At 43.0% G+C, this 19,280-nt stretch overlaps 1 long non-coding RNA gene across 1 annotated transcript in view; it reads left to right on the forward strand.

Moving 5' to 3' along the window:
* Positions 1–19,280, forward strand: part of LOC124775126 — a 208,731-nt gene that overhangs the window by 50,638 nt on the left and 138,813 nt on the right. Inside the window, exon 2 of the long non-coding RNA XR_007015599.1 lies at positions 15,626–15,792. This is a non-coding gene — a long non-coding RNA (uncharacterized LOC124775126). The remainder of the gene's footprint in view (positions 1–15,625; positions 15,793–19,280) is intronic.

Consider the following 19,280-nt stretch of genomic DNA (forward strand, 5'->3'; position numbering starts at 1 on the left):
GAATCATGAGTATATATGTGTGTGTTAGTGTGAGTGAGTGATTCAATGTTTATCAGATACTGGCTGAGGTGTCAGAAATTAAAGAAAAAATTAGAAAAAACAAGCATGATATACATGTTTATCTCATGTCACAACACTCCTCTTCTACATCTACATGGATACTCTGCAAATAACACTTAAGTGTCTAGCAGAGGGCTAACTGACCCTCTTTATAAAATTTTCTATTATTCCACTCTCAAACAGCGCGCGGAAAAACGAACGCCTATATCTTTCCGTGCAAACCCTTACTTGCCTTATTTTGTTATGATGATCGTTTCTCCCTATGCAGGTCGCCGTCAGTAAAATGTTTTCAAATACGGAGGAGAAAGTTGGTGATTGAACTTTCGTGAGAAGATCCTGCCGCAACGAGAAAGGCCTTTTTTTTAATGGTGTCCACTCCGAATCCCTTGTCATGTTCGTGACACTCTCTCCCCTATTTATCGATAATACAAAACGTGCTCCCCTGTTTTGAAATTTTTCGATGTACTTCGCTGTTCCTGTCTGGTAAGGATTCCACACCATGTGCCAGTACTCCAAAAGAGGACGGACAAGCGTAGTGTATACAGTCCCTTTAGTACATCTGTTGCATTTTCTAAGTGTTCTGCCAATAAAACGCAGTCTTTGGTTCGCCTACCTCACAACTTGTGAAGCTTAGCACGCACTGTGATGCATTGCTTACGGTCATTACCACAACTCTTTGTAGTGTACTCTTGATGGCAGACTTCCTCGCCGTGCCACGCAAAAACCTCAGTTTGATTCAAGGAAGGCAGGAAGCTTAAATTTGTGTCATCTGCTGTTCTGCTGGAAGAACGCACTGTATGCAAACGAAGTAAAGTTGCTGAAGTTACAGAAGTAGTTTTTCGGTAAACGTTTTACCTGTAGCGTAAAAAATAAAATACCACATATTTTGGATTCTCTTATTTCCTCCCTATGCAACAGGTCTCAAACGATTGCAAGGAAGCTATTGGTTAAAAATATTTGATTATTTCAAATGGTGAGTCTCACATCACATCCTGACAATGAGGTGATTATCTTTCCGTTATTTGCCATATGTATTACAATTCGTCAAAGCTCAATGACTCAGTGCCCGTTGTTCGTAAAATTTGCAATGAATTAAGAGTGCAAACAGCGACTGATAATTTGAGGGAAGCAGAAACTAGCAGTTTGAAATTGTAGTAATATTTCGAAATGCTTATCTCCGCATCATTGAGAGGTGGATGCTAGGTTAAAACGGGCAGTGAAAAAAGTGACCCAGGCAGGATTCGATCCCCGAACCTACTACTTCTCTTTTTTCGTTCATTGTGTTCGTCATTGCTCTCGTGATTTGGTCTGGACTGACGTCACATAACACTCTTTCAAGTTCATCGTTTAATGTTAAACTCGGGTTTGTATTACAGAGGCAGCCAGCCCGATGACCGAACACCTCCGTTAGACCAACACACGTCATGCAAGATATCCCTCGCTAGCTGCGCTCTCAAGAAACTGCTGCTCTCTCGAGTTATGGCGATGGGAGATAGTGCCACAGACATGATACGTGAATTGGAGTGGCAATCATTAAACCAAAGGCGTCTTTAGTTGCGAAGGGATCTTCTCATGAAATTTCAATCACCAATTTTCTCCTCTGATTGCGAAAACATTCTGTTGGCACCCTCCTACATAGGGAGAAATGACCATCACGATAAAATAAGAGCAATCAGGGCTCGCACAGAAAAATTTAAGTGCTCGTTTTTCCCGCGGGCCGCTCGAGAGTGGAACGGTAGAGAGACAGCTTGAAGGTGGTTCATTGAAACCTCTGCCAGACACTTTATTGTGAATAGCAGAGTATTCACATAGATGTAGATGTCGATGACGGCTGTTTGGTTGGTGGCATTGGCATCGTTTTCACGACTTAACTTTAATTAATCGTAATTCAGACAATTTGTACGAAATATTTATAAGTTAGCCTGCTTCGTGAATCAGTATATCTGTTAGTCAAAACTGTACTAAAATCCCTATAGCAGTTCCTGAGATTAGCCTGCACATACAGACGGACGCGGGCAAACAACTTCAGTTTCTATATGGAGAGAAGAGAAGTGGATATAAAACCGACGTTTCGACCGCACTTTAACAGCCAGCCTTTCTCAGGGCATCATGATACCGGCCGCGGAAGCCTACGTAGTTACGTCAGTGACAACAGTTTGTGTGTTAGTGTAGGCTTTTTCTCTGTAAAGCGTAAATATTTTGCCTCTCTTGTAGGAGAATACTAGCTGGAAAAAAAACCAGCCCTTATGTAACTTTTCCGTGCGTCACAAAAAACAAAACAAACAACACAATAAAGACTATGAAGACACCAAAGCACAAGATCCATTTCCATAATAGGAGTGAGTACGGTCAGAATAGGTTTACTTCCAATCTTAGCAGAAGCAGCCACTGTCCTTTGTTTTTGGACATGCGCGCTGTCCAGCACACTCGAAACTTAAAACTCCACATTCGGTACAACCTATAAATCGTTGATCTGACAGACACACTCACGTCGAGGTTGGTTGCTGATTCAAGCCTGGTTTCGACAGGCATGAATTTCTTACAGGTGCATCCCCCCACCACTGCCCTTACATGAGCGTTTCCACATGCCTTAGTTGAAAAACTGCTACCACTACTTTTACGATGGTGACAAGTGAAATTATTCGTACCGGAGCTGTGCAACTTTTAGCCGAAGAGCTTATAGCGATGCTGACAAAAGAAAAACGGACTCACAGGTTTTGGATATGTAAATGGGCATCACGTTTGGGAACATCAAATGTGATAATCCCATCATTGTGGCATGACGTTAACTTTTCAGTACATAAACGATCCCAGAGCTGTACTTTCGAGTGGACTAGAGCAGAACGACATTTCGTTCGAAAATCATTTTCGAATGAGTGAAACCAGTTCTGAAATCTTTTTGAGCCAAGTTTCTGGATCTGTATAAAAGTCTAATAGGCCTACAGGCATGCGATATCCCGTACCAGCTCGCATTAAATTACAAGTAACATTGCAGTATCTAGCAACTGTAGTCACTACGTTTTCCGTATTACATTCCGAGAGCATAATTTCTAAATTTTGATGTCATCTGTAACAAACTGAGGATACATCGAAAAAAACGTCTTTTGTACCCACAGTTCAGCTTCGTTTTTATTTTAAGAGTTAGCCCAAGATCTGATAAGTAACAGGTGCTGTAAATATACTTTTGTTTTAGCGGTATTGTATTTAAACTTGTAACCAAACTCTGTACCACTGTGCAGATCAGTCATTTCTCAGTGATAGGGCCAGTACAAACACTCTTATATTTACATAGGATTTTAATACGGTCAAAAGTAGTTTTGCATCTCTAACGCCACAAATAAATTTCCAATTCACGCCGATATTTCCGCTCAGAGACCAAAGCAAAAAATTATCAACATCATATTGAAATAAAAGCTTTAAATTGCTGACTGTTCTGCAATAATATAAATCTGAGTAAAGTCACACAATCACATGCAATACTTTTTAACACATTTTGTCACTTCAAACGATAAATAACTTTAAGTGATTATAAAGAGTTGCTGTATGCTAGAATGATATTCTCATCACACTGTTTAAGAACGTTTTGGCACTTTAAAAAAAATATTTATTTACTTGGTTGAAAACTAATCCCATCGTTCTGGCAAGACGTTAACTTTTCCGTACATTAACGATCCTAGATCTGTACTATCGAACGAACTAGAATAGACTGAGAGCAGATCCATCTGGAGCCAGTTCTGAAGCTCGTAGACGATGGTGGGGGAAGCGACATCGTGCAAGGAAGTTAAAAGCCTTTTAACTGTCGTAAGCTACGCATAAGTTTCCATGTCAGAAAACAAGTAGGGTGTTTCCACATGTAAGTTAACATGCGCAAGTGGTGTTGGGGGGGATGCACGTGTAAGAAATTGATGCCTGTGGAAACTCGGCTTTACACACGCGCACTCCGAGTATTCGATTTTAACCAAAAAATCGTTAGTTCAGATTGGCCCTAGGTGGCGAGTTCCCCTCGCACCTCTGCCTCTCGCACGGGCTGAAGAGCGCGTTTGTCACCGGCCTTCTCTCCTTTGTATAGGCCGGAGAGGATTAGTGCGGTTTCCTTCTAGCGGTCGCTACGGAGCCTGCGCGTCCACCACAGGCAGCGCACTACGAGGGCTTCATTCGCTGACCGAGATCTGTGAGACCGCATAACACAGGCGACGTTAATGAATCGGAGTCAAAACTCGAATCGGCGTTGGGAATTATCGTGCACAAGCAGCGTCAGATGGAAAAGAGAAGGCTGGCTTCACAAAAGGCGAAGTCAGTCACACGAGCACTGGACTGTAACCAAAATCCAACAGTGGCTGGAAAGGGACTTACCGTTACATGGAGCAAGTGTAAGTCGACAGGGAATCTGGGAATAATCAGTGCAGGTGCGTAGTCCAGAGACAAGCTCTAAATGATATCAGAGCCATTAGCGAGATGAGAGGATCAGTCAGAAACTCCGGAAACTAGGTGGATCAACCACAGAAGTCAGAGCCCAGCACACCACGAGAAGCTGAAGATCATCAAAAGAGAATACGCGGAAAAATCTCTTCAACTCCCAAGTTCCTGGTATCGCTCGTCGTCTCCCCTCCTCTGTATTGGTTCAAATGGTTCAAATAGCTCTGAGCACTATGGGACTCAATTGCTGTGGTCATAAGTCCCCTAGAACTTAGAACTACTTAAACCTAACTAACCTAAGGACATCACACACATCCATGCCCGAGGCAAGATTCGAACCTGCGATCGTAGCGGTCGTGCGGTTCCAGGCTGTAGCGCCTTTAACCGCTCGGCCACTCCGGCCGGCCCCTGTATTGGCACAGCACGGAAATCATGTGTCATGTCTTGTCATTGGCTGGCGAAACGTTAGCATCAGCCAACAGGAAATTCCTCCCGGTCTATCACTTTCTTTCAGTCCCAAGTTCCAGGAAGCTGAACTTCTATTGCTGCCCACGCGCCCACTGCGCTCATTGTCTTGCAAGATTCCAGCTTGCGACGTGTTTCTAAGTACAACTTTTTAGAGATACTCGGGCTGGTCTCCCAGCTGTAGAGACCGGCGCTTCCTGTATTGGTTTCCCGTGTTCACCGGGTCGAGCGCAGCAATATGTTTTTCTCGTGTCGAAAGGGTGCTACTTCGGCGAACCCCTTCTGCTAACTCTGAACCATTCAGAACAAAGCCTAGCGGGATAGACCGGTTCCCGTGTTCCGTCTGCTTCGTCCTCGTCTCAGGCTCCGCAGAAGCTGACAGCGCCGGTAAACACTTAAGCGGTTCCTTTTGTGTGTGGGGCTGGCGCCTCTCGGAGGTGGCACACGTCAGGCTGTTTCGCCCACTACATTATACCACTGGCTTCCTCGAAGAGAAAGACTTTGTGTCAGATGGCTCTGTAGTACTGCTTCTTATGCTACGACTGTAAACATGGATTTTATTCTTTATTACTCAAATATATAGCAGGACATATATCAATGAGTCAGAGGCTCTAGATTTACGCCTATACATATATCTATACTTCGGAAACCACTGTTAAATGCATGGCAGAGAGTATCACTTTTAGGGCTCCTTCCCGTTCGAGTCGCATATGAACAGAAGGGGTGGAGGGGGGGGGCGGTGAGTATGTGTGCATTGCAAGCAATCTTCTTTGTAGATTCATTATACGGGGTGCTCAAAAAGTCTCACCGCAGTGCTGTATGATTGTTAGCCGCGAGTGCCGTAGGATTGTTCGCCTGCCTGGGTTACTTCCCTTCAAGTAGACTCTCCCAACATTCCACTGTTTCGTTTATCAGCCAGCGTCAGTAGTATCGTTGGTGTGTGTCGTTACGTGCTGACGTAAACGTTTAAGTTTAGTTCCTTTGTTCGTTTGTTTCGGTTTTGTCACTGTTAAATTGCTAACCACTGAAGAACGTGTGTCTTTAGTCGAATAAGTGTTCAAAGCTGGCGGAAAATACACAGTTTCAGTTCATCAAACATTTAATTCAGTTTTCCCGGAGACAAAACTCCCACATCGCGATACAGTGCGAGATTTGATTGACAAATTTCGGAAGTACGGGTTCAGTGACAGATGCACCGAGAAGTGGTCGTACTAGCGTTTTCAAATGGTTCAGATGGCCCTGAGCCCTATGGGACTTAACTTCTGAGGCCATCAGTCCCCTAGAACTTAGGACTACTTAAATCTAACTAACCTAAGGACATCACGCACATCCATGCCCGAGGCAGGATTCGAACCTGCGACCATAGCGGTCGTGCGGTTCCAGACTGTAAAATGTTCAAATGCGTGTGAAAACTTATGGGACTTAACTGCTAAGGTCATCAGTCCCTAAACTTACACACTACTTAACCCAAATTATCCTAAGGACAAACACACACACCCATGCCCGAGGGAGGACTCGAACCTCCGCCCGGACCAGCCGCACAGTCCACGACTGCAGCGCCTCTGACCGCTCGGCTAATCCCGCGTGGCCCTAGCGTTTTGTCTGAGGATGAACTACTCGATACTTCCGATAAAATGTCCATGAGTCCGAAAAAGTCAGTAAGAAAATTCGCCCAGGCAGTCGATGTTAGTGTCGGAACGTCCCACACAGCTGTAAGGAAAAAAATTAGAACTTATCCCATACAAAGTGACAGTCGTGCAAGAACTGAAAAATACCGATCATGGCAAGAAATAGCACTATTGTCACTGGCTCAAAAATTTCGTTCAACAAAATGGAAGGGATATTCTTAATGAAACGTGGTTTCATTTGTCCGGGAACATGAACTCGCAAAATTCTCGTATGTGATGTACTGCAAATCCATTGCGTATTCACGAGGAACCATTTCATTCTGTCAAAGTTGGAGTTTTGATTGCGATTTCTAGATTTCGGATTGTGGGTCCCATATTTTTCAACGAAACAATAAACGCATAACGATACTGCAGTGATATTCTGTACCCATTCATAGGAGAACTGAACGGTTGTTTTCAACAAGTTGTTGCAACCGCCCATACAGCTAGCGTCTCAATGTCACTGCTTGCTGATGTTTTTGGTGATCGCATTATTTCTCAGGGACTTTGGCCTCCACGATGGCCTGACCTAACACCACCTGACTTTTTCTTCTGTGGTGCAGCGAAAGCAACTGTGTATAAAAACCGTCCAAAATCCATCGATGAATTGAAAACGGCAATATCCACTGTCACTGCTTCTGTTACAGAAGAAATGTTACAGCTTGTGTTTGGAAACGTGATTAGACGAAATTAATTGTGTATTCAACAACCGGGGCGGGGAGGGGGGGGGGGGGCACTTTCATCATTTAATGTGAAAATTTGTAAGTAAAAATGAATATTCAATAAATTAATACCTTGTATTTCACTGAGTTTCATTTCTGTATATTCACTGCGGCATACGGCACTCGCGGCTAACAATTATACGGCACTGCGGACAGACTTTTTGAACTCCCTGTATTTTCCTAGTATCCTGCCAATGAATCCTGTCACTTGTTTTACCTACGACTGAACCTATGTGATCGTTCAATAGCATACACCCAAAAATTGTTACTCACAAGTACTTCTGTCTCTTGATGGATTCAAATTGTGACTTACTGATACTGTAGTTTTATATTTCTGAGCAGTGAGAACGAGTTCTAATCTTCGAACCACTTTGACATCGTATCAAGATCTGACTGAACACTTGTGTAGTTTTTTTGAGAGAACATGTCGTTACAGAAATGTCGCACGTAGGGAGGAGAACAGTGTCACAATATCGTAGACCGTTGAGTGTACCGTGTTCAAAGAGGCATACAATATTACGACTCCCCCCCTCCCCTCCCACACACACACACTCACCGAACCATCTGGACTAACAGAACGATCATGTTGGACAGTGTTGCTGAGTGCAATACGTGTCCCCACCCTTCACCGTATAAGGGTATGTTATACAAATCTTTGAACACGGTACACTCACCGTCAGTGTTATTGCAACTCTACACTAGTTCCGTAACGTGAGTCTTTTCAGGACTGTATCCGGTGCTGAGTTCCTTTTAATTTTTTTGTTTTTGTTTTTTTTGTTGCTAACAATGCGCGAACGCTTCCAACAGCACATGTGGAGGAGCTCTGGAACGAGAGGATATTCGGCGAATGGACTGACTGTCCGTTCGCCCTACTTCCATCCCATCGAGCACTTCTGGGATGCGTTGGAGAGATGTACTGCAGCTCGAGCACATGTAGACAACGAAGATCCAACAGTTGTGAACCGCGCTGCAGGAGAAACGTAAGGCCCTACCACAAGAATAACTCCTTACCAACCCTGTGGCCAGCACGGGGGCACGTTGCACGTTGCCGTCTGTGGTGATGTATTAAGAACCATGCCCCTTTCCCCATCCCCGCCCGCCCATTTGTACTGTCCACTGTCCAGGTGGCCATCACAAATCACGTTGACTTCAACGTAAATATAGTCTCTGAGTGGAAGTGTCACTTCTGTTCGTCTCATTACGGTATTACTTTTAGTTATCTTCCGTAATATACCCAGCAATTATTTCTATCCATTATGCAAGTTTTATCGAGCATGTTTCTTGGCAGAGGTGCTTCAGGTGAAAGTTACTTTCGTCCTCAAGTTTTGCACTCCACTGTACTAGTTTGTCTTTATATTCAGTTCTAGCACAACGTGCACGAGCAGACCCAACAGATTCTCTAAAGATGAGTAACGGTGTTCTTTCGATATCAGTTTCTCACTGTCGTTTAGCGAATTATGAGCTTACCGATTATCAGGCCAGATTTGTGTTTCGATTCAAGACTTCGCTGCAGATAAACTCAATATGTCGTTATTAAAGGGACAAAATCCACAAATGTAAAGTTATCTTCAGATATACCACAAAGGCGTTTTTAAAGGATTGCTGTTTACAAAATATACACTTCTGGAAATTGAAATAAGAACACCGTGAATTCATTGTCCCAGGAAGGGGAAACTTTATTGACACATTCCTTGGGTCAGATACATCACATGATCACACTGACAGAACCACAGGCACATAGACACAGGCAACAGAGCATGCACAATGTCGGCACTAGTACAGTGTATATCCACCTTTCGCAGCAATGCAGGCTGCTATTCTCCCATGGAGGCGATCGTAGAGATGCTGGATGTAGTCCTGTGGAACGGCTTGCCATGCCATTTCCACCTGGCGCCTCAGTTGGACCAGCGTTCGTGCTGGACCTGCAGACCGCGTGAGACGACGCTTCATCCAGTCCCAAACATGCTCAATGGGGGACAGATCCGGAGATCTTGCTGGCCAGGGTAGTTGACTTACACCTTCTAGAGCACGTTGGGTGGCACGGGATACATGCGGACGTGCATTGTCCTGTTGGAACAGCAAGTTCCCTTGCCGGTCTAGGAATGGTAGAACGATGGGTTCGATGACGGTTTGGATGTACCGTGCACTATTCAGTGTCCCCTCGACGATCACCAGTGGTGTACGGCCAGTGTAGGAGATCGCTCCCCACACCATGATGCCGGGTGTTGGCCCTGTGTGCCTCGGTCGTATGCAGTCCTGATTGTGGCGCTCACCTGCACGGCGCCAAACACGCATACGACCATCATTGGCACCAAGGCAGAAGCGACTCTCATCGCTGAAGACGACACGTCTCCATTCGTCCCTCCATTCACGCCTGTCGCGACACCACTGGAGGCGGGCTGCACGATGTTGGGGTGTGAGCGGAAGACGGCCTAACGGTGTGCGGGACCGTAGCCCAGCTTCATGGAGACGGTTGCGAATGGTCCTCGCCGATACCCCACGAGCAACAGTGTCCCTAATTTGCTGGGAAGTGGTGGTGCGGTCCCCTACGGCAGTGCGTAGGATCCTACGGTCTTGGCGTGCATCCGTGCGTCGCTGCGGTCCGGTCCCTGGTCGACGGGCACGTGCACCTTCCGCCGACCACTGGCGACAACATCGATGTACTGTGGAGACCTCACGCCCCACGTGTTGAGCAATTCGGCGGTACGTCCACCCGGCCTCCCGCATGCCCACTATACGCCCTCGCTCAAAGTCCGTCAACTGCACATACGGTTCACGTCCACGCTGTCGCGGCATGCTACCAGTGTTAAAGACTGCGATGGAGCTCCGTATGCCACGGCAAACTGGCTGACACTGACGGCGGCGGTGCACAAATGCTGCGCAGCTAGCGCCATTCGACGGCCAACACCGCGGTTCCTGGTGTGTCCGCTGTGCCGTGCGTGTGATCATTGCTTGTACAGCCCTCTCGCAGTGTCCGGAGCAAGTATGGTGAGTCTGACACACCGGTGTCAATGTGTTCTTTTTTCCATTTCCAGGAGTGTATAAACGGTGTGATGGATACTGTGGGGAGTTTCGTGATGCTGTTCGCGGACAATGCTATGGTCAAGAAGGATTACAACTCCAAAAAACTGTAACAAAAGACACAAAAATCTACAGAGTGTCAACGACTGGTGGAGACAAAGTCGGTTGACCCTGTGAATAAATGTAGCGTATTGTGTGTAAACTGGCAAAGAGATCCATCACCGTTAGATTACGCTGTTTGAGATATACCTCTGAAAACAGTAAAACATCGAGGAGTAATTGTCCGGAGCAACACAAGGAGGAAAGATCAGATAAAACAAGTTGTAAAAACGCAGATGCCAAGTTGAGATTCAATGGAAGAAATTTATTTGTATTTTAACTCATTCACGACACAAGTGGCTCCAAAACTCTAGTTCTTGGGTATCGTTCGTCGCTCTGGGACCCTTACCGGTTTAGATTAACAGAGGAGATAGATGAGGTACGAAGAAGAGCGGCAAGCTGGTCAGCCAGTCCCACGAGACAGGGCGCCGTCGTTACACGGGACGAGCTGGTTAACGTGATTTGCACTTTCAGCGCTCTCCATCAGCTGTTGTCGGCTTTATTTAGCTCGCAAACCGTGCAGTTTCCTTACGAAATTCACGTGCGTAAAGTGGCTGCGTTAAGGGGGGGTAGGACGTCAAACGGGCCGACTTGGAGCAGGAGAGGCATCACAGAACATTTTAATTTCCAGTGTCTATACCTTTACAAACAAAATTCATAAAACTTTGTCAGAATCACCAGGAAGGATTCAGGATTCACACTCATTGCAGTGGAAGTTCGAAAACATAACAAAATACTTTTTTTTTACGTGTGAAATTTCATCATTTTTTCACTTCTAATGGCTGCTTTAGGTAAACTTTTCTTCATAAATTAGATAGATTCTTCTATGAATTTTGCACATCATACATATCATACTCACAGGTGTATGAAACTCTAGAATTTATTTAATTTATGAAAAAACGAATGAACTGTTATATTTTAAACTTAATGTCTAGGAAAAACACAAATTTTATAGATATTTACCTCAATTTTTACCACAGTTTTTAATAGATTTGGAAAATTCTAGAGTTTCATACACCTTTAAATTTGGTATCTATGCTGTGCAAAATTCATTGTAGAATCTCTCTTACTTGTGAAGAAAAGTGTACCTATATCAACAAATGCTGCCATTAGTAAGCGAAAAAAAATGATGAAATTTCACATGTTTTCGAACTTCCATTGCTATGAGTGAGAATTCTCAATCCTTCCTGGTCATGCTGACAAAGTTTTATGAATTTGAAACTTCCTGGCAGATTAAAACTGTGTGCCCGACCGAGACTCGAACTCGGGACCTTTGCCTTTCGCGGGCAAGTGCTCTACCAACTTTTTTTTTTTTTTTTTTTTTCACTAGAAACAGTAACTGAGCTACCGAAGCACGACTCACGCCCGGTACTCACAGCTTTACTTCTGCCAGTACCTCGTCTCCTACCTTATGAATTTATTTGTAAAAGTATAGACAGTGTAAATTAAAATGTCCTGTGGTGCATCTCCTGCTCCGAGTCGGCCCGTTTGACGTCTAATATCGATTATCGAAGCAGAGCGGAGAAGATTCTGGAATCTCCGATGGGTTGAACATCGAATTGCTGATAGAGGAACACTATATAATGCTGTATAAGTACACGGTCTGAGATACACACTAGTAGAAGCCATTCGTTAACGCAGTTGAATTTCTTATTCCATTTTCGGTTGTAAATTGAATAAAGTTAAGGTGTAGTATCCAATATAAGACTGCGCATGCACAGCAACCATATTCTCGATGCTGCATTGACTACCATCGCTCTGAAATAACGTACTTTACCACTTAGATTTCAGGATCGAGATTCGTTTAGTAATTTCATTGGAGAAGAAGAGGAGTTTTTTTTTTAGGCTTCTCACCATAGTTGCAAGAGGTACTTACTGTCAAATACAAACTTGAGCCAGTCAATAAAGCGGAGATAGTTACATTTATTTTACAGAAAGTTTCGTAATAGGAGAAACTTACAATGTGGAACCTGTGTTTACTTGAGACGTTAACTGGCAGTTACGTTAAAATTTCTGGCCACTGGAGAAACATTCCAACCGTTGCCCTTTGCAAAAAGAATTGCAGAAAATACATTATTTGCGATATATAATGTCGACTTTTGAGGTAATACTGCTATTAAATGAATTATGAAGATCGAAATCTTTTACAAAACCAGAAGTTTTAAAAAAATAGTGAGGAGGTGCCCACGAACGTTCTGCCTTTCTCTCCACAAGTCATGTCTACACGTCGCTATCAGCTGCGCTTCAGCTTCTAGAGAGCGCAACCAGGCCTCTGTATTGCATACACTGTCAAAAGAATGTATCTACAACTCTCATTATTTGATATTTAATATACAAATTGGACCAAAAGGACATCACTTTTGACAGATCACCACTGTGCCGTAGCACTGAAACGGTATATTTTCGTAGCACACAAATTATATCATGAAAACATCTACTACAGGAAGCCTTTACCTACCGATATACAGTTTCACATCTTTTTATTATAAGAAATCGTAGCTAAAACGACGCGTTTTCGAGAGATTCTCAATTTGCTGGTACTTTTAAACAGCTTATATTCATACTACGTACTCGGTGAGAAAGAAAATCCACCAAATACGATTATTAAAGCTTTTTTATGACCACGTAATTTTGTATGTCCCATGAACAGCATGTGTCTTTCTTTTATTCACTTTATTTGCGACGCTATTGGAGTTTAAGTTTTTTCTCGTTTGCAGCAGCAGTGATGTTAAAATAACTATGCATCACGTTGCACTTCGGCGTTTGTTGCATTGTCCCCAATGTGAATTTAAAATTGTTAAGTTCCCTGTTTCATTTATGTATGAGGGGTGGGAAGACGTAAACCTCCCCACCCGTACTAACTTTTATGATTTTTTTCGTCGTACTCATTTCACAAGACATATGTGGCAGAAAGTAAACTCCCGTGATTTGTTTTTTTAAATGATGTCATCTTCGCCATCATCTATACTATTTATTATAATTTCCACAATTGCAATTTAGACTTTTAAATAGCTCAATCTATTGCGAACATGCTAGTCATTACAATTTCCACTGTTGAAATTTAGATTTCTGAATAGTGCAGTCGATGGAGAACATGATTCAACGAGACTGCTCTCCTGAAACAACTGTCTCTCGTGATTTACTTGTCTGTTACGTGACAGCGTACACATTTAAGTTATAAATTTCCGCAAGAGTTTTATTGTTAGCCACAATTTTCACTCTCTTAACATTTGCTTCGGAAGATCATAGTTTCGGTTTTCTCTGTAGCTGTTCCCGTATCAAATTCACTGTTAAAATGGCTTATCTGTCATAGTTCGCCTTACATTGCAGTCTCTGAGCTGGTTAGAAACGTTTTTGGCCAGCAAATAGCGTGTTCATAAGTTTACCGTCGCGTACTACAAAAGCACCTGAGCTCTCCCTGTCAGCTTTCTTTAATTTCGTTTGTATGTAGCGGGTGTCCCAGAAGTCTTCCAAGATGATACTCCAGGCGGGTGTAAAAATGAATGTGCGCAACGGAGAATAATAAACGCTAAAATGAAGGTTTGGCCCTGTCTGACTACCCCCTGAAGCAGATCTTAGGATCGCTTAATTCAATAAATTACAATGTAAACATAAATGAATCCTACTAAAAGATAAACGTTGTTCCTGCTTATATATTCATTGTAGATTTAAAAACCTTTAGATTACAAAGTTTACATTTCTTAAGTAAAATTACTAATCAATTGCCCTACTCTGCCCCTTATTATGACTGCGCAGTCTAATACCAATAACGCGAAATGATGACATCATCTACATACCGAACACCAGAAGACACTACTTTCAAAGATGATCTATGGTGGTGTGGAACCTGACGTGATCACAGCTGTTTAGCTTTTATAGCCCTAATAAGCCGAAGCAATTTGCGATTTCAGCGTATGTACCGTGTCCGGTGCGTCGAAGTGATGGTTCTCGTACGAGTCTGCGACGATGGAAGAACTCCAGCCACAAATAAACTCTTTCAAACACTGGGGCGGCAGAAGGCGGTCCTCTGACTAATATACTCTGATACTGTCTTCTCCTCTCTGTATTCTACAGACGAGAAACGCAAACTCCCAGCCACAAGTTCGGAGTACAGATAACGTCTCAACGTAAGTATAAGCAGAAGAAGTGCTCTGGATTACTGAACGCTGCGTTCTCAACGACGACTTCCAACCCGGAGATGAAGTCCAGAATCGTATAGGTTCGCAACAGTACAGATCCTAACTGTTCTAATACTCTCCTGAGGGCAAAGACAGCAAGTCCGTCTGTACCAACAAAAGCTGATATCGAGCGACCGTCACACACGAGCCCGCTGGCAACTGCTCATACGAACCTCACGTCTCTCCAGCGCTGGCTTCCCAGCAAGGCTTGGCTCCCCACCATCGTAATTCCGAAAACGAATCATATTCCCGAAACCACAGAATATTACCCCTCTCTACAGATTCTTCCGAACGCCGACCAACCATATTTTAGTCTTTTGTCATCCAGCGCATTACGTTTGCGAGGAAAAACCTCATATACTCGAACAATGCTACGCTTCTGAGTAAAAATCCTTGGAAACAACCCAGCCTGCGTGGTTTCCGAGGTTCCGCTTCTTCGTTCCTCTCGCCTGCGTCCAAGATTTTCAGCGTTCGGAAGTATTATCCGGTTATCCTTCCGGCCCCTACTACAATAGCGGCCAGCCGTCACCCCATTGTGCACCAGAGCTCAGGTACCACGACGTCCGTCAAGCTGCTTCCTGTGTTTAAACAGGATCAACCACTGTGAGGGCCTTCCACCCAGAGCTTGAGTTCTTCCTACCGTTTCATTTCCACTGTCGTTCCTACCTCTACCCGTATGATAGTAAAGACCCTCCGTCACTTTTCATGCAATAAGCGTTAACAATTATTTACTAGGCGTACGTGACAATGTCAGTCTCCTTTATATATTCATATATACGATGTACAACCTATCACATGATACTTAATTGTGTTTTTAGATCACGGCAAAGTATGTGGATGAGTTATTGTAAGGTGCGAAATTATAGCCACCTTACAGTCTATCCATTCATAAAATATAAAATATGGCATATAGACAAATACTTTTTATCTTGAACTGCAAGTGACTTTTTCAAGTTTTTGTGTATGCACATACTTACTGTCACTTTGTTTGTTACAGGGCCCAGTGACGTAACAACAGAGGAATCGGACACCACTTGCAGGCAACATGTACCCGAAATAGGAGAGAGCCCAATGTGTCCTCTGGTACCAGGAGGCACAGTCACCAAAAACAGTCCAGAGAAAATTCCAGATTGACTTCTTGGGACTTCTACAGGTTAACAGTAGGTATGTATGTACACAAAAACGTGAATATGTTAATGCAATTCAAAATAAAAAGTATTTACCTACGTGTCATATTTTATCCTTATGAACGTAATCAGGGAAAGACTTTCTGGGACAGCTGTTACGTTTGATACGTCGCCGACAGAGTAAATTGGTGCCCAGTTTTTTGGTGTCAGCTGTAAGGCAATCAACATTTTTTTTCTTATTCTCTTAACCTTTTCTTCTACACAGTAATTCTGCAGTGTCATTAAGACCCATTGCTACGTCTTTTCCACTAGAGTCGCAGTGCCTTTCTTTTCCTTCTCAGGCTTTTTATAACAAATAAATATTATGTGATTTTAAACTCTGTTGATATTTTACACACCTCTGTGGCACTAGGTACACTACCAGATGGAATCTGGAGCATGGATCACCTGCAGTGGGAGACAATGTACGCTGCCGGAATTTACGTGATTTCTACGTTTCCGCTAACTACCTTCGTGTCTTCGTGAGGTTAAGCATCTAGTCTCCCTGCTTACAGCTTCGAGGGTGGATAGGGAGAGGTTCCGGGTTTTTTCAGTCAACAATATATGGAACAGGAACTTACCAGCTTGATGAGCCCAAAATACGAGCTGCTTCAATAATTAAGCAGTGATATTCACAGAGCAAGGGAAATCAGAGTGAAACACTGGCATCAGCCAATGAATCAAAAGACTGTTAGAGTATTTCACTTGATGGGACACCCAGAAACAATTAACGTGTGTGTTTGGTAAATTCAAATCTATACTCACTCGAGTATTCATGAGCATAAGATGCATAAAATTAACACATGGCTTGTCTGCCTGGATTACGTTACATTTTCTATAAATGAATTCTGTCTCTCATTCAGTATGGAACAATGTCACGATACCTGGGCTGTAGTTTAGGACAAGCGCGAGTAAGAAACTGTATGACACAACGTGTCCTTGGCGTATCCTTGCACTATCAGCCCTATTATAGTGATGAAAATGTCTTCCTCTATAGGAATTTGAACTGGCTGCACGTGGGTTGAGCACCAAAGCGATTTATCGACCTAGCCACTCATGTGGGGAGGTGAATGGTTACTCGTGTGCACCGCAGTTTGCTTAATCACTGGGAGACACGCGAGCTCCTACACAAAAGAAGCACTGTTTTCTATTTTTAATCAATTTAGTTCTTAAGGACTCTCAAATCAGAGGTCGATGTTGCTCTATAGTTTAAAGGTCCAAACTCTCTGCGGGGAAGGGATTCATATTACCAGTAAAATGTGTACTCACTTGATCGGAAGTTTGTCTGTACAGGTAAAGAGTACAATAAAGGTAAAGGAACCTTTTTGCTGTAGTTACAAGTGTATATTTAGATATTTTCAGTTGTATAGTGTATTTACGTATGAAGTAGTAATAAGCAGTATTTCTAAGTACAGCTTGCCGCATTTGTGCTCATAGTTCCTCTGCCACTAATAATTTCTCTCCACTAATGTACGGGGTTTGATGCAATATGCATTAAATAAACTGCAAATTGATGTCAATACAAGTGCGACTTGTCTCGCCTGAAACAGCGCTGCGCGATATGACACAGTGGTTAAGAAACTGGCCAAGTATTCCGGAAGCACAGATTCAAGCTGAGTTAGCTTTTTCGTAGTTTTTACAAATCACTTCAAACGTATGCCACAACGTTTCCTTCGATTTGTCTAGAACCGATTTCCTCCCACATCTTTCTAAGGACAAGGACCAGGTACATTAAACCATAAGCTCGTCTTCTTTTCACGCGAACCTCGTAACTTTAAGCAGAAATGTATCCGTTAGCAATAATGTGTTTTTTAGTTGGCTGCTTCATTGCTATAAATAGAGCAATCTTTGTTTGCTATTCAAATAAAATTGTTGTAAATGTGTCATTGCGACCTGGTGTGATGAAACCACCGACGTTTCGCTTTCGCTCATAGTACCGTCGTCGCCTAAAAGACTCTGCTATAGCTGTCTTACGTTCAGAATCCAGTTCTTATAATATCAGTATCAGAGTGGCTCATATCAGAGCTAAGCAGCTGCACAATGTGGTTGAGTACTAAACTGTATTAACGCCAGAAGCCCTAGTAGCTGCCTGTATAGTATACATCGTCGTTCTTGTTTGCGAGCTCTTTTAACACTTCAGTCCCCCCTCCTTAGTTCCTTAAGAGACGCTTCACTATTCAGTTTCATTGGAATGGTTTGTAAGTTTTATTTATTATTCCAGAGGTTTGCCTTCTTCCTTCTACATCTGTCATTGGTGGGTCCCTTTCGTAATAAGATCTCAGACAGAAATCTTTTCAAATTGCCCTGCCACTAAGTAGCCGTTGCATCTGACGGTGTAGGCATCGTACGCCAAAACATGAACGTCATTCCTCATCGCACCCTCTCAGCAGCCTCTTTACGTTACTCAATTCAAATATGAGAAGTCTGGACCTCATGCAGTTTCGTTACTCAAATGAAGAATGAGAAGTCTGGACCCCATGCAATAATTTCTGAGTCTGGTTTGATGCAACACTCCGTGTGCAAAACCTCTTTCATCTCAACATAGATACCGCAACATACATCCATTTAAACTGTCTTACGGTATTTAACCCTTCGTCTCCCTCCACAATCCCCCCCCCCCAATTACGCATTTCCTTCCATTGCCAAATTGATAATTTCTTGATTCCTGAGGATGGAATGCGTCTATCTGTCTAACGCTTCTTTTAACAAGGTGGGCCATAAATTACTTTTTTTCCCAATTCGATTCAGCGTCGCCTTATATGCAATTCGATTTATCGGCCCATCTAATTATCAGCATTCTTCTACTGCACTAAATTTCAAAAGCTTCTTCTTATCTGAATTGCCTATTATCCACGTTTCACTTCCTAACAAGGCTACATTCCAAACAAATACCTTCGGAAAAGATTTCCTAATTAATGTTAGGTGTTAATATATTCCTCTTTTCCAGAAACGCTTTTCTTGCTGTCGTCAGTCTGTATTTTATATCTTCCCTGTTTCGCCCATCAGCAGTTATTTTCTGCCCAAATAACAAAATTCATCTACTTTCAGTGTCTCACATTCCAATCTAATTCTCTCATCGTCGCCTTATTTAATTCGACTACATTCCATTACCCCTGTTTTACTGTTTTTTGGTATTCATCTTATAACTGTTTCTATTCACCTCATTTTACGGTAACCTAATTCTATCAATATCAACTGGTCCTATCAGTATCACCTGATTTAATTTGACTACATTCCATTACCCGTGTTTTACTATCGTTGAGTTTGATCTTATACCTTCAATTCCCCATTGCTCTTCCACCTCTTTAGCCGTCTCTGACAGAATTACAATGTCATCGGCAAACCTTAGAATTTTTATTTCTTCCTTCTAATTTCTTCCTTCTAATTTCTTCAAGTTCCTATCCATTCCATTCTATTGCTCTTCCAACTCCTTAGCCATTCCTGACGAGTCACAGTGTCATTGGCAAACCTTAAAAGTTTTGTTTC

Source organism: Schistocerca piceifrons, chromosome 2, assembly GCF_021461385.2.
Source record: "Schistocerca piceifrons isolate TAMUIC-IGC-003096 chromosome 2, iqSchPice1.1, whole genome shotgun sequence".
In the NCBI taxonomy this organism is placed as follows: domain Eukaryota; kingdom Metazoa; phylum Arthropoda; class Insecta; order Orthoptera; family Acrididae; genus Schistocerca; species Schistocerca piceifrons.